Source organism: Patiria miniata, unplaced genomic scaffold (genome assembly GCF_015706575.1).
Source record: "Patiria miniata isolate m_02_andy unplaced genomic scaffold, ASM1570657v1 HiC_scaffold_16, whole genome shotgun sequence".
In the NCBI taxonomy this organism is placed as follows: Eukaryota; Metazoa; Echinodermata; class Asteroidea; order Valvatida; family Asterinidae; genus Patiria; species Patiria miniata.
The window spans coordinates 8769537-8783005 of record NW_024037054.1 but is presented as its reverse complement, the minus strand read 5'-3'; the positions used below and the strand labels follow the sequence as shown (position 1 = coordinate 8783005).

At 37.7% G+C, this 13469-nt stretch overlaps 1 protein-coding gene across 1 annotated transcript in view; it reads right to left on the bottom strand.

Moving 5' to 3' along the window:
* LOC119722899 (prolow-density lipoprotein receptor-related protein 1-like) overlaps positions 1-13469 on the bottom strand; it is an 80872-nt gene that overhangs the window by 66422 nt on the left and 981 nt on the right. The gene's annotated exons all lie outside the window — the stretch shown is intronic.

Here is a 13469-nt window from a genome sequence, read left to right as displayed (position 1 = left end):
TGTATTGTAACATTTTCAGAGTTTTTTTTCAAACAAATATGGAATTTACAGACTTAGCAGAATGCAGTTCTGTACATTATCAAGATTCTAAAAACTTATTGAACAGACATCTTTAATCTGGGAGTGCTTTTTGGAGTTTGTCAAACAGCTGGCTTAGGTCAGGGTCTGTTATTAAATCTAATCAAGTTGGCAAAGTCATGGGACTTTTTGCAAAAAAAAAACCCAGAAGGGATACAGATATGTACTACAGCATCAATTGTTAAAGTGGGTAATCATTTCCACATGTTTGTGCAAAATAGAGGGACAGTCGGGACTGGATTTGTTTTATATCCACACAGTTTTGCCCACAGAAAGTGTTAATAAAGTTAAAGTCATATTTATTTCAATTGTGCACAATCTATGAACGACACTGATTTGATTTTGATTTGGTGAAATTTTCATGATTAAAATGATTTAAGTTTCAAAAGATTTGTTAGAAGATAACAATAACAAAGTAAACTTCGCAATCATTTTGAATGCACACATGTTTAAAATCATTCTTTCTTATATGATTTTAATTGGGTGATATTTTCATCAAATTTCCAAAAGGTTTTTATTAAAAACAATTCCAAGTCAATGATGCACCCCCAATCACCTCGTCCACATTATCCTGTGAACTCTTCAGACAGAGAAGATTGATGAGATCTGACAAAGCCCTCTTAACCCTAACCCACCTCACTCCTCCAAAATCCTCCTGGCGGTTTTGGAGGATTCTAGAGGATTGAGGATGAATGGTGATTGAATCAAATGAGGATTCTGGAGGATTGAGGATGAATGGTGATTGAAGCACATGAGGATTTTGGAGGATTGAGGATGAATGGTGATTGAAGCACAAGAGGATTTTGGAGGATTGAGGATGAATGCATTTTGAGGCAGGACTGTCTGATGATTTTGAAGGATTTGGCGTTGGTTATCCTTCATTTAAACACGAGTGCAAAGTTTTGGGATGAGGAGGATTTTGGAGGATTGAGGATGAATGCATTTTGAGGCAGGACTGTCTGACAATTTTGAAAAATTTAGGCGGAGTTGCAAAATTTTGGAAAATTTTGGACGATTTTGGAGGATTGAGGATGGTTGTAAGCAACAAGGGCCTAGGGGGTTAGGGTTAATGCCAATAGCTCAAACACACATCATTTATTATAAAGTCAGATGGGAGTGGGATAGTTTGTTTTCATCCTCTCAGGCTAGTTGTATATATTGGATATCCAAACAATCGATTGAATGACAGGAAATTCACACTTCTGCTCAAGTCGGAGAGAAGGTAGCGTGAAAAACAGCAGTTGGGAGGCTGGGATGTCTCATTACCTGTGTTCGTTGCCACGTTCACTCCAAATGTGGGTCAAGTACTAGACTGCTTCCAAGTCCATCACTTTGCCTGGTTTACAGCAATCACTTACGTGTGTATGTACATGTATGCTGAACTATTTTTCCTGTATGCAGTTTTAGTCTAGATTCTTACAGAACCATTTACACATTCACTGATGTCAAGACAATGACATTGTTTCAAGTCAATTTTGTTAGAGTCACCGTGACATATGGACAGAGCATCACACATAATGATCGCGAACTGGACACAAAGACTTGAAACATGTCTAGTCTAGAACAGACACATAACATATCTACAAAGTGGCCAATGTAAGTACTGTAACACACAGTTGAGTCAACATTTGGACTGCCCAGGGGCTAGAGAAGGAAAGCGGAAAATCCATCAAATTTGTAATTCAGAAGTTCGACAGAGCGTAGACATTTTGTAATAAAAATATAAAGTGGAAATTTTGGATACAACATGTGTTTGCAGAATTTGTAGCATGTGATACATTAAAAGGGAAAAATCCATAAAATCTCTACAGAAGTTCGACGGAGCATAGACATTTTGTAAAAAAAAATATTATTTTTCCATCTGGAAATTTTGGATATTGTAGCATGTGATACTTTTTAAGGTAAAATCATAAAATCTTAACTTCATAATTTCTACGGAGTCAGTCTAGACATTTTGGTAATAAAATATTGTTTTTCCATCTGGAAATGTTGGATCCAAATGCAGCACTTGCAAAATTCGTTACTGTACATTTAACCCATGACATTCTCACAAACTTCCTGCAAACACTTTTTCAGACGTCTAAAACTGTATTATAAAATTTATTTCCAAAATTACAATAACAGAGTTAGCTAAAAGTACATTTGTGAATTATACATGTACAAATGTAGGCTTGTTTTAAAATCAAAGTTCTTTGGGTTTTTTTTTTAATCCAAAACATTGGAAGGAATGTTTTTCATTCACTGGAGAATTAAAAGAAAATCACGAGGAATCAAAACTCCTTGTAACTTTAAAATATGTTAAAAAAAACAAGTACCGGTACATTAAAGTAACCTTTTGTTTGACTAAAATATTGTTATTCTCCTTTTCCAGTTAAAATATCAAATTTCTATGCACGAGATATACGACAGTATTGAAATGTTCACCTCTGTCAGTTTGCCAGTACTGTTTTCTCAAGAGATGCTAATCTACTGCATCAGTGGCTGATAAATGCCCATCTGATTCGATTGAATCTGACCGTGGGACACACTGGGGCAATGGCCTCATAGGGGGATGGGGGGTGGGGAGGGGTAGGTTTACAAGCCTCCCCCTATTCCCTGTGTACAATGTAAATTTCAGGAGGTGAATGTACGTAGTTCATGAATGATGAATGCATGGAGTGCAAAGACAGCATACAAATTGCATCTGACATTCCCCTAGATATACTTGCTGCAATGATTGCGTTTCTCAATGAATAATTATTGTAATTTTTTTGACATTCTGAATAGGAATCTTCCAATAATAATAATTGTATTGGCAGTCATACTAGTTACAATTGAATTCCAGATGTGACCATTTTGGATAAACTGTTATTTAACGCGTTATATGGTAGTATGTACTTGTACTTAACGTAATAATTTAAAACAAAAATTATTTCAAACACTGAACTTCCAAATACATGAACAATCAAACTACACAAAATTAGAAATTTTACAATTGCACATGTTTTTTCCCAACTAATTCATACACACATGACAATCTTGTTTATATTGTAAAGTTAAAACAACAATCTGAAAATTGGATAAAAGAACTGAAAAATGCATAAAGATTGCTTTCAGTTTCACTCAGTGTCCGATTTTAAACTAATCTAAAAAATGTCATGCCTGCTTGCTAAACTATGGAACATAAGGACATTACAATGTTCAATTTTTCTACATGTACTGGTACAATTGTACACACATACATGTTTTATAGTTGTACTGTTCCAATTTGTGTTAATTTTTTTTAACAATAACACAAAGGCACCTGCAGGTTTCAGAGGCAACTGTGTGTGGCATGATCCAGTATGTCAACAGGTGTTTGGTAATTTGTAAACAAACAGCTGTGTTGGTAAACGCTGCCAAATAATTTGTGTACACAGCACAAACACTCATTTTTATGTACAACTCATCAGCAAAGTCTAGAGATTATTAACCTTGGAATTAGGTCACAGGGTCACATGATGTCAATGGGGTTGATGGTCCAGGACAATGATCAACACGCTTTAACCCTAACCCTTCCGAATCTTAACATCCATCAGAAGGTTTCGGATGATTTTGCAGGATTAACAAAGAGCATACACTGTACATATGGTGCTTCATTCCTGTTCAACTTCAAGTGCATGTACAAAAAATGACACAATATTTGTTTAATTGAACAGTGGAGGATTTTGTAAAATTCAAGAGGGCAAAAATTCCTCATGATTGAGGTTATTTACGCAGATGGTTAATGTTTTTCGTAAGCAAAGTGCACATTAATATTCCCTTGAAATGACCAAGGGCTAACATATATATGGACGCTCCATAAAAAGTTTTAACAATGTATGCCGAGTTCATGAAAACCTCAACAATCATTTCCAGATCATTTTCTGGTTTTTTTCTTCTTAAATTTTCATTCTATTAAAATATGAATTCCCCCCTTCCCTATTGCACATGCACCAACCACATAAATGTCTCAATCTTATGAACATTAATTTTGTTTACATACAATTACAAGTACATTTTTTCACGTGTATGAACTTGACACTGTACGATACCACGTAGGAACTTGACACTGTACCACCAAGTACGGTACATGTACCCCCATCCTACCATTCAATTTCAAGTTGGTGTCACCCGGCACTCCTGTGATTTAATACACAACCTTGGCCTCTGGTGGTATTTCATGGCCCTTATCATACGGCCATTGGATTTTAGCCAACATTCTTGACCTTGATGTACTTTTGTTTTACATGTACTACAAGGAGATTTGGGGAATGGGCAAGTGCAGGTGAACAGTATAAGTTTGTTGGTATGGGCAGTTGAGGAAAGTGTTAACTTTCAGAGACGACAGCTCTGAGATACTTGTACATTGTACATTACATGTACCGGTACTTATTATGAGTAGGTACAATGTACATACATGTACATGTATTTCAGTTTGTTTGCATTGGCTGTAAAACAAAGAAGTAGGGTTAGGGAAGTAATCAGAAAAATCCGGTACAAAGTGAAAGGGGATTTGTGTACCGAGGCATCAACAACTTTTCTAATCTGATTTGAATTCTCATTGCACTTCACTCTTAACATTGATCAAGCAGATAGAGTGACTCCTACATGTAGTTCCTTACAATAAAATCTAAATTTCTGGGCATACCGGTACAGATGTTGTCTCAAAACAAATGCTGATATACACACGTACATTGTACATGTCCACAGATGTACAAAAAAGAAATTCTGTGATGAAGTTTGTAGGCCCCCTATACATGTACATAACAGCATTCTTCATACAATTTCCATTCCTATTTTTCTTCTACAGTAATGTAAAAAAAATGCGTGTATCTGGATACAACTCCTAACTGAAGATTTAATTGAAAGATTCACGTTCATGGGTACAATGTGATCATGTACAAATGTAAAGGCCACCCATAACCAATGGCCTACATACATGTAAAAGTGTTGCAAGTTCATGATCATTTCTACGATTCTGATTAAAATTTCCTATCGTTGTCTAAACCATACCGGTATCTCATCTCCCATTCATTATCTCTCGTCTGGTATCAATGACAACCATATGGACCAAAACTTGAAACATATGGTCAAGTCATACCAGTCTCTGTCTGGACATGGACTGCGCTTCATAAACCAGAAATTATTAGTTATGAGATATTTGAGTAATGAGAGCACGCACATCACAACTGATAACTTCTCAAGATGGACAAAAAAAAGAGGAAACCACTTGTCATCAGATTATTCTTTTTCCTTGGAAACAATTTTTTAATTTCAGGAAAACCTTGAACTAGAGATGACTCTGTCTCAAAATGGTTCAGGCTCTCCGGTGAATTAACCTTCACATTTGATTCTTCCAACGCCATCAGTTTCTAAATATAATGATTCATTTTGCTAAGTGTGATAGCATCAAGGCAATAAACAGTCCGACTGGATGATGTCGAATCGATTCACAAGATGTACAAAGTTCAGCAAATTTAAACATCAAAATAATCAGAGTTTGTTTTGCTGCAGTGTAGCAACAATCACACTATTTTTTGTTTTGATAACTTTTAAAATTAAACAAAAGCAAACTTAACAAAGGAAGAGCAAGACCAGGGAAAATAAATAAAATACCCATATGTAGGGATGGATGCTTGATCTTTAAAACAAAATGACATAAATTATAAAGTTTCACAGTAATTTCAATGATGAGGCATTCCTTCCATCAATAAATGTTGTTTTGAAAATTTGATTTATTTCTGTTCACCAATTCTGGTGTAAAAACCACCTCCTTGTACACATGTTCATGCACAGCAGTTAATAAATCAAACTTCAAGCTCATTATTACTTTCCATTAGAAATAATGTCAGTTAATAAATCAAACTTCAAGCCCATTACACCGGTACTTTTGATAAGAAATAATGTCAAAATAAATCAAACTTAATGCCATTATACTTTTGATAAGAAATAATGTCAGTTGAATGGTAGATAATGGCCACATTTGTTTATGACTCATATCGCTGTACAAAACATGATTTATGACATATATCCCGCCCCAAGTTCAACAAATTCTTATCCTTTCTGTGAAGTATTTACCCTGTGTGTCGAATGCCCTCATTGTAACCAATACAGCTGACCTTACATAACCCTGGTTCTTAGATTCCTGTTGGGGATCAGGGGCATGCTCTGCATGCTTGGCCCTGTACCAGACATGACATCAAATTGTTTGGCATATACTGGTGCTAGCAATGCCTAGTGTTCAACATCCCTCACATCATTCACAATTTGACATTCAACACCTGGAATGTTTAGAACATAATCCCCAAAAGGCTACAGTTTCCAACTTGCAGACATAACTTCTCGGAGTTAGTACATGTATTCACATACCGGTAGCATAAGGTTGTGGTACAAATTTTTGTGTGCATACCGGTATATGTACATGTGCAATTGTGTACAACACCTTCATACTACATGTTCAGGTACCTACTTTTAACAAACCAAAAGCTTCACAAACATAGAATATATTGATTATTTTTCTCTCTGCCTCAACATAAATCCACCATCTACCAGACCGTGTCAGGTTCAACATGTCAAACGAATTGGAAATATGAATTGCAGACACAAATTTGACCTTGTACCCAAATCTCTGCCCCATTAAATTTTCACACTGAAACCTTCTATAATGCACTACATACTAGAAGCGGAAGGGGAGGGGGTAGTGGGGGGGGGGGTATTGTTAGGGGCGGTTAGTGGGGTGGGGGGTTAGTGGGGTGGGGGGGGAGGGGGGACGAGGGGAGGGGGGGACGAGGGGATGGGGGGGGGGGTTTCACACTGTGGTGAAGACCTGGGGAGATGGTCAGGATTTTTGCATCCATACGAGTACAGTGTACTTCACACTTTCTTATCCTATTTTGCAATCAATTTTCCTCACAAATGTGTATGTTCAATTTGTAAATCCACTGCATTTTCTTGATAATGCAGAAGTGGCTGAATATACGCACTGCTCCTGCACGTGACCTGCTTGTCAGCAGTTCATAACGTATGCTCAATCATTCTCCCTTTGATAGAAACATGAGTCAACCGTACCATAGTGGGGGCTTAATTTGGGGGGAATTCAGCAGATCATGTGCACATCACTGCCACATAGAGAGAGAAAAAGGCCAAGGGATAATGAAAGAGGCAATGTGTGTTCCACGCCTGGCCAATTAGCCTACCTATTCATCTGAAATCAAACAGCGAGACTTAATGAAGCCTGCAAATGCGTAGACCAAGCCGCTTCCATGTTTTGCTAATTGAACCACCTGCTGTTAGTGACCTGTCCAATTGGCTATCTGCCAATTCACTCAACTGAACAGTGTGACTAGCGTAGCATTTGAAAAGCACACCCAAGCCCATTCAAAACACAAAGAAATAATTATTATCTGAATCTTTGCTTTTCATAACTCTTTGCAATAAAGGCTAGTTTTAGAATTTTTTGGCTTTTTCAGCACACAAACGCAAGTTAACTTATTGCTTAAGGGTGATTTATGGAATGCCAAAAGGGACAAGGTCTGTTACAAAAAGGCTAAAGTTTGGGGGTGGGGCCTCTAACTGGACTCCCTCTAGTTAAGCATCACACGGCTGGAATTTGGAAAGATGAAACAACCCATTTCTCATTATCTGATGGTTAAACCAATATTGGCCTAAATAAATATAGCTGAACATGCAAAATGTAATCCAATTACATACATGTAGTTTGTACAAATGTAGCTTCACACTTTTCTGCTACACATGTACATGTGAACATGAATGTGTAATGATGCATACAGTGCGCACAAAGCCAACAAACATCAGCATGGTGTGCCGTACAAATACACATGACACATACGTATGATGCGCAATATACACAGTACTGTAAACTGTACATGTACAAGTAGTTTTTAATGTACAACTTTATTTATAATACGAAAGGGAAATAAAGGCTGGACATTTTTTAGCAACATCACTGCTTTAAAAGCGAGACAACAAAATTCTTTTCAGAAAAGACTTATGTAGCAAACCCAGTACAGGTAACCTTGTGAACGAACCAACATCAAACAGATGTGTTGCACTTTTACCTCACCACTCTGGGGGCCAATGCAGACAAGCATGAACTCCATTCACAAGACTTCCTACCGGACTTTAGTTCTCCAAATAATACCTTTTGACAAAAAACAACGCCCTGGTAGAATTCCCGCACTTTTTGTGGCAAACTGAAAGCGGCTTTTCCGGTCTGTTGATTTGTTTGAAGTGGATTGCCTCCAGGGACAACTATTACAAAAATACCAAAGGTAAAGTATACAGAAAACTGAGCAATTGATGCTCAGTGAAAGTTTGGCAAAAAGTCACCAAACTTTTCGCAATCTATGGAGTTTTTCCCCTTTGACCGTAGGCAGTAGTAGGAGTATCATTGTTCAATGGAGCCCTTCCATAACCAAAGTCTGATAGATGTGAACGTGCACATTTTATGCGACCCCATGCACCAGGCAATAGGAGTCGACTTTAGAAATTGTGATGTCATTTCGATCAGAAATGTGGACATTAAAAGCTGTTAACGGGTTACCACGAGACACAATAGAAGATGCCCGCTGAATGGTCAGAATCTCGAGGTCAAGACGCAGTCTTGCGAAGTGCATAATTAATTGCCGAATCTACTTGCATCATAGACCCTTGCTGTGCTATATTCCATACGGACTAGGTAGGCAGGTACACTGTAGGAAAGTAATTTTATTTTAACTTTTTTATCTTTTACTTTACGATTACTTTTACTGTTATGATACCTAACTGTATTCCGTTTAAAATCTTTTACCTGTTAATCAACCAAAAACACACAAAAACACACACATAGGCATACATGTAGGGAAGACTTTTTTAATTTTTCAACTATACTTTATTTTAGGTTTTAGCCAAATATGTCAATATGAAGTTTGAGGTCCGCAATTTGGCCACAAACAATCCAGATAGGTCGGGTTACCACAAACACAATTAATTTTATCTGCCTCGGTCATAAACATTCTTGAATTAAAAAATCATAACATTTACAAATAATTACTGTTTGTAATTGTTGTAACAAATGTATCCCGAAAATGGAATAAATGTAAATGTAAAGATAATTAAGTCTTTCGGTTTTTTTTTTTTTTTTCAGTCTGAACTGGGCCACTGTCCTTCAACGAGGAAGCCCAGACTAACTCATCAAATTCACGGCCTGGATAGTCTTCACGTGATTGATACTACAGGCAGGTTTTTCACGAGCAGTTCCTCACTGATGCACATGAAGATCAAAACAACATTGCGGCTTCCAGCCCTTCCTAAAAATAGAACCGTCCAGAAAAACAAGCTTTTTGGGGCCACAGAATTAAAGAGCATTAGCCACGTCTTGGTGTCCGTAGAGCATCTTCAAGGAATGTGTAACACATCAGACATTGCATTCTTGTTACGGGATCGGGGTCAATGATCATTCTGTACATGTACGGTATGTACATTACCATTAAATGCTAATATTCTGACCACGGGAAAGTTAGACTTAAGATTGAGATTAAAGATTTGGCTCACAACTGATGCATAACAAAATACATTTCATCTGTGTAAATCTATACATGGGCCTCGCCAGTATTTTTTTCTAGAGGGGAGCAAAGCACATTATTTCCCAAAAGCCTTGTACATGTACATGTACGTACTTTCTCTGGCTCAATTTAAAAATGTTTAGAGGGTGGGTTGGGAGGGACATTTGCCCACCCCACCCACAATGACACCCCTACAGAGCCCATGTTGTTAAAATGTGCATAAATCATCCCCCCCCCCCCCTCCCCCACCTTGCAAATGCATAGACACAACTAAATTTTCAGATTTCTAAAATACCGCTACAATCATTGCTTTGGAGTTGAAACAAAAATTGCAGAGGGCTGTTTGTGTGTATACTTGCAATCTTGTAACTATGGCGTTTGCACTGTTTTTGTCTTTTTAACAACACTACAGGAAGTTTTTAATACAGATTGGCAGAAAGCTTAGAGGTCCCTGAGATTGTTCAGGATATCAATGGCTTAACCAAATACTTCCTACTCAGTCCTGCAATCCTGTTAGCAGCCATCGTAATTGGCCACATACCAGTTACAAATAGGGGCTAGCCAAAAATATTGCACTTGCTGCAAGCCAGGCAAATATGGGTCAACCAAAAATATTCCTCTGCTCGGCTCCCAATGAGAATGCACTTCGTCATTCAGCATGGGCAGTCGCAAGGGGGGGGGGGGGCAAGGGGGGGGGGGCAAGGGGTGCTTCCCCCCCCCCCCCAAAAAAAAAAAAGAAGGGAAAAAAAGGGGGGGAAAAAAGAGGGTGAAATCATATTGTTGCTAATTTCATGGGTTGGCCCGGGGGGGGGGGGGGGCGCAAATATCCCTGCCCACCCTCCAAAAATGATCAATCGGGAAAATGCTGGAAAAAATAGTGATTTGGGAGGGGAAAATGTGCTTTGCCCCCCTCTAGAAAAAATCCTGTCAACGCCCATGTCATTCAGCGCATTTTTTTCCTGCCTAAATTTGTAGAGGTTACACACACAAAATTCCAAGGAGTTGTGTGAGTTGCCAGAAAAAAATTGACAGTCTAAAGATTTGGGGTAGATCTTTCAAGTCTTGTTTACTCGAGCTGGACCAAATATCTCATTTTGGACACTTTTTGTCCTCAGTGACTCAGTCAGTCAGTCAGAGGCTCTCAATTTTTAGTGTCCAACAATAAAGTGATTTTTGTACAAGGAAAGGTACTACATGTACATGTACACACATCAATGATTCAGTCACCATTCAAACATGTTTTACGATATTATGATGGATTTGCAACTGAAAAAAGTTAAAACATATTGTGGATTGAGAATGGTTCTTACACTTAGCATGTGAAGGGGGGGGGGTCCTCGTAACCTCATCTGGCCACAATAACCCCCCCCCCCATGCCTATCCTGAAACGCCTGTCTACATGTAACTCATTAAAAACTTAAGTGGGCATGAGCATTTACAACATAATATTCATGTTTAAAATGTATGCTGGAGTGATGTCTTAAAGGGAATGTACATCATGGCTTTTGCTGTAATTTTCAGAAATGAACTATTTGAAGGGGAAGTATAATAGATCAAATTTTGTTTGAAGTTTTTTGTTCGAAAATGCTGGAAAAACCAAGAAAATCAAAAATGTTCAAGTAGTCTGGTTCCCTGACTCCACTAAAGATAAAATAGATCAATTTCCAGATGCGGAAAATTGTAGGCCTAAGGTAAGGGAACAAGTCTAGCTGGCCTGCACCTGTTCATGAATATGTAACCAATAGCAAACAAAATTTAAACTGAATAAAAAATGTTAAATTTGGAGCAGTAGTTGCAAAATAGTTAGGTTTTTCCAACGGTGGTCGGCTGACCACGCTGGAAACGTATACAAAAATACCATTTTCTTGAAAATGACTTCACACCAGGTGCCATAATTTTATAGGATGCTTTTGACTGTCATTTACCAACATCCTAGTAAGGTATTTCGTAAAAACTTGGTAATTTTATTTTTCGATGTTTGCAAATGTTGTATATTCCCTTTAATGGTATCAGTTGCCAGTGGCAAAATACATCCTTATTCATCAACACTGACATTGGCTTAATTAATTGACTTTTTTATTGCGTTACTTTTATCATCATTGCAGATCTTTAAACAGGTACAATAAAATGTGATTTGCATTATGGTAAAACTCATGACGTGCATTGGAAGTCCAGTACTATATTTAGCCTTAAAAAATATGTACACACGTACACTTGAGTAAATATGTTTCAATTTCTATTTTCCTTCAATGAATAGTACTACTCTGAGCAACTGCATATATATTTTTAGTGATCCCAGTCAGTTTCTCTCTCACTTTGTGATAATTTATATGAGGATTTCCTTCCACAAATAGTTGTCACTAGTCCACGTCGAGTGTAATTTTAAACACCCTTATCTGAAATTGGTGAATTACATCGTAGCAAGTTCAACGCGTTGGGAAACTGTGCAACATATGTTTCAAAAGGAGGACTACATTTGTACATGTACAAATAGAAATGAATGTAAACACGCACCGGGCCTACTGGTTGCATCAGCAATTTCTACATGTATGGAAAATCATGAGAATAAAAAAACATCTGGGAAAAAGTATCCACTTTCTACATGAGCAAGTGCCCACCCCCCCCCCCCCCCCCAAGAAATTGTAACATTTAATTTTGCAACTGTTTAATGTCTCATCCTGAAAATTCCAGTCTATAGTAAATGATCTGTGGGAAATGTTGGTTTTCTGTGTACAGGTACTTCTCTTTTGTGTCCAAGCAGCCCTGGAAAATATCTAATTGAAAGGCTCTTCTTTACCAGCCATTTTCTAAGTTTTATAATCGCAGAAATCCAGAAAGCAACAAAGACACCCAAATAAAGGAGGGTTTTTATGGCAAAAGCCAAAGTACACAAGACCCAGGTAGCATCGTTCTGGCTGAGCTGTTGTGGCAAAACTTTTGAAAATGCACTGAGTGGCACTTTGTGTGAATGTTGAATACATAATTGAGTAGGATGTCATGGAAACTGTACACACTTACACTTTTACCCATGTACATGTAGTTACACGGTAGGTTAAAAAAAAATGCCCTTGAAGAACGCAGCACAGATAAAACAAAACGGAGAACTCTACAATTATCTATTTAAATCTGCCTTTGGTCCATTTGAACCCATGAACCCCCCCCCCCCCCCCCCCTGGGAAAAAAACTTAATCGGGTATAAACAGATGTGATTCTGTGCGTTTGTTCACAAGGTTACGGTATCTCAAGTTCACAGAAGGCCTATTCTGATTATGTACATGGTAACATTTCAGACCCCCCCCCCCCCAACAGTCAAGCTTTTCCATCTGCACCTCTGCAAATAATGTTACTGATAAGTCTATAGCCAGTCTCCAAAAACACATGTGACTACTGCGATCCCGCTCCTTTACAATTCTTGGCAAAATGCCAAGGGAAAGTTTACGGTACAGTTACCGCTGAATGGATTGTTGGCAATAAGTTCCAGGCACGTTTTGGTAATCATGTAGTTTAGGACTCCATTCCCTTCAAAAGAGAATGAAAAGACACTTTATGTTTTGGGACTTATTTACATGAACATTTGGTTGTAATACAAAGCAGGAAAAGTCACTTTATGTGTTTGGAATCATGTAAAAAGCTCACTAACATGATTAAGATACCGTGTTGAATATCAGATTATCCCAGATAGCTTAATTTTGTAAAAAGAGGGCAGGGTTTTCATTTATGAACGGAATTTTTAAACATCAGAGGTGTCCTAAACTACACGATTACCAGAATTTTTAAACAAAAAAATATTAGGCCTATAACTAAGGCTATAGTTTTTTTCAATGTCAG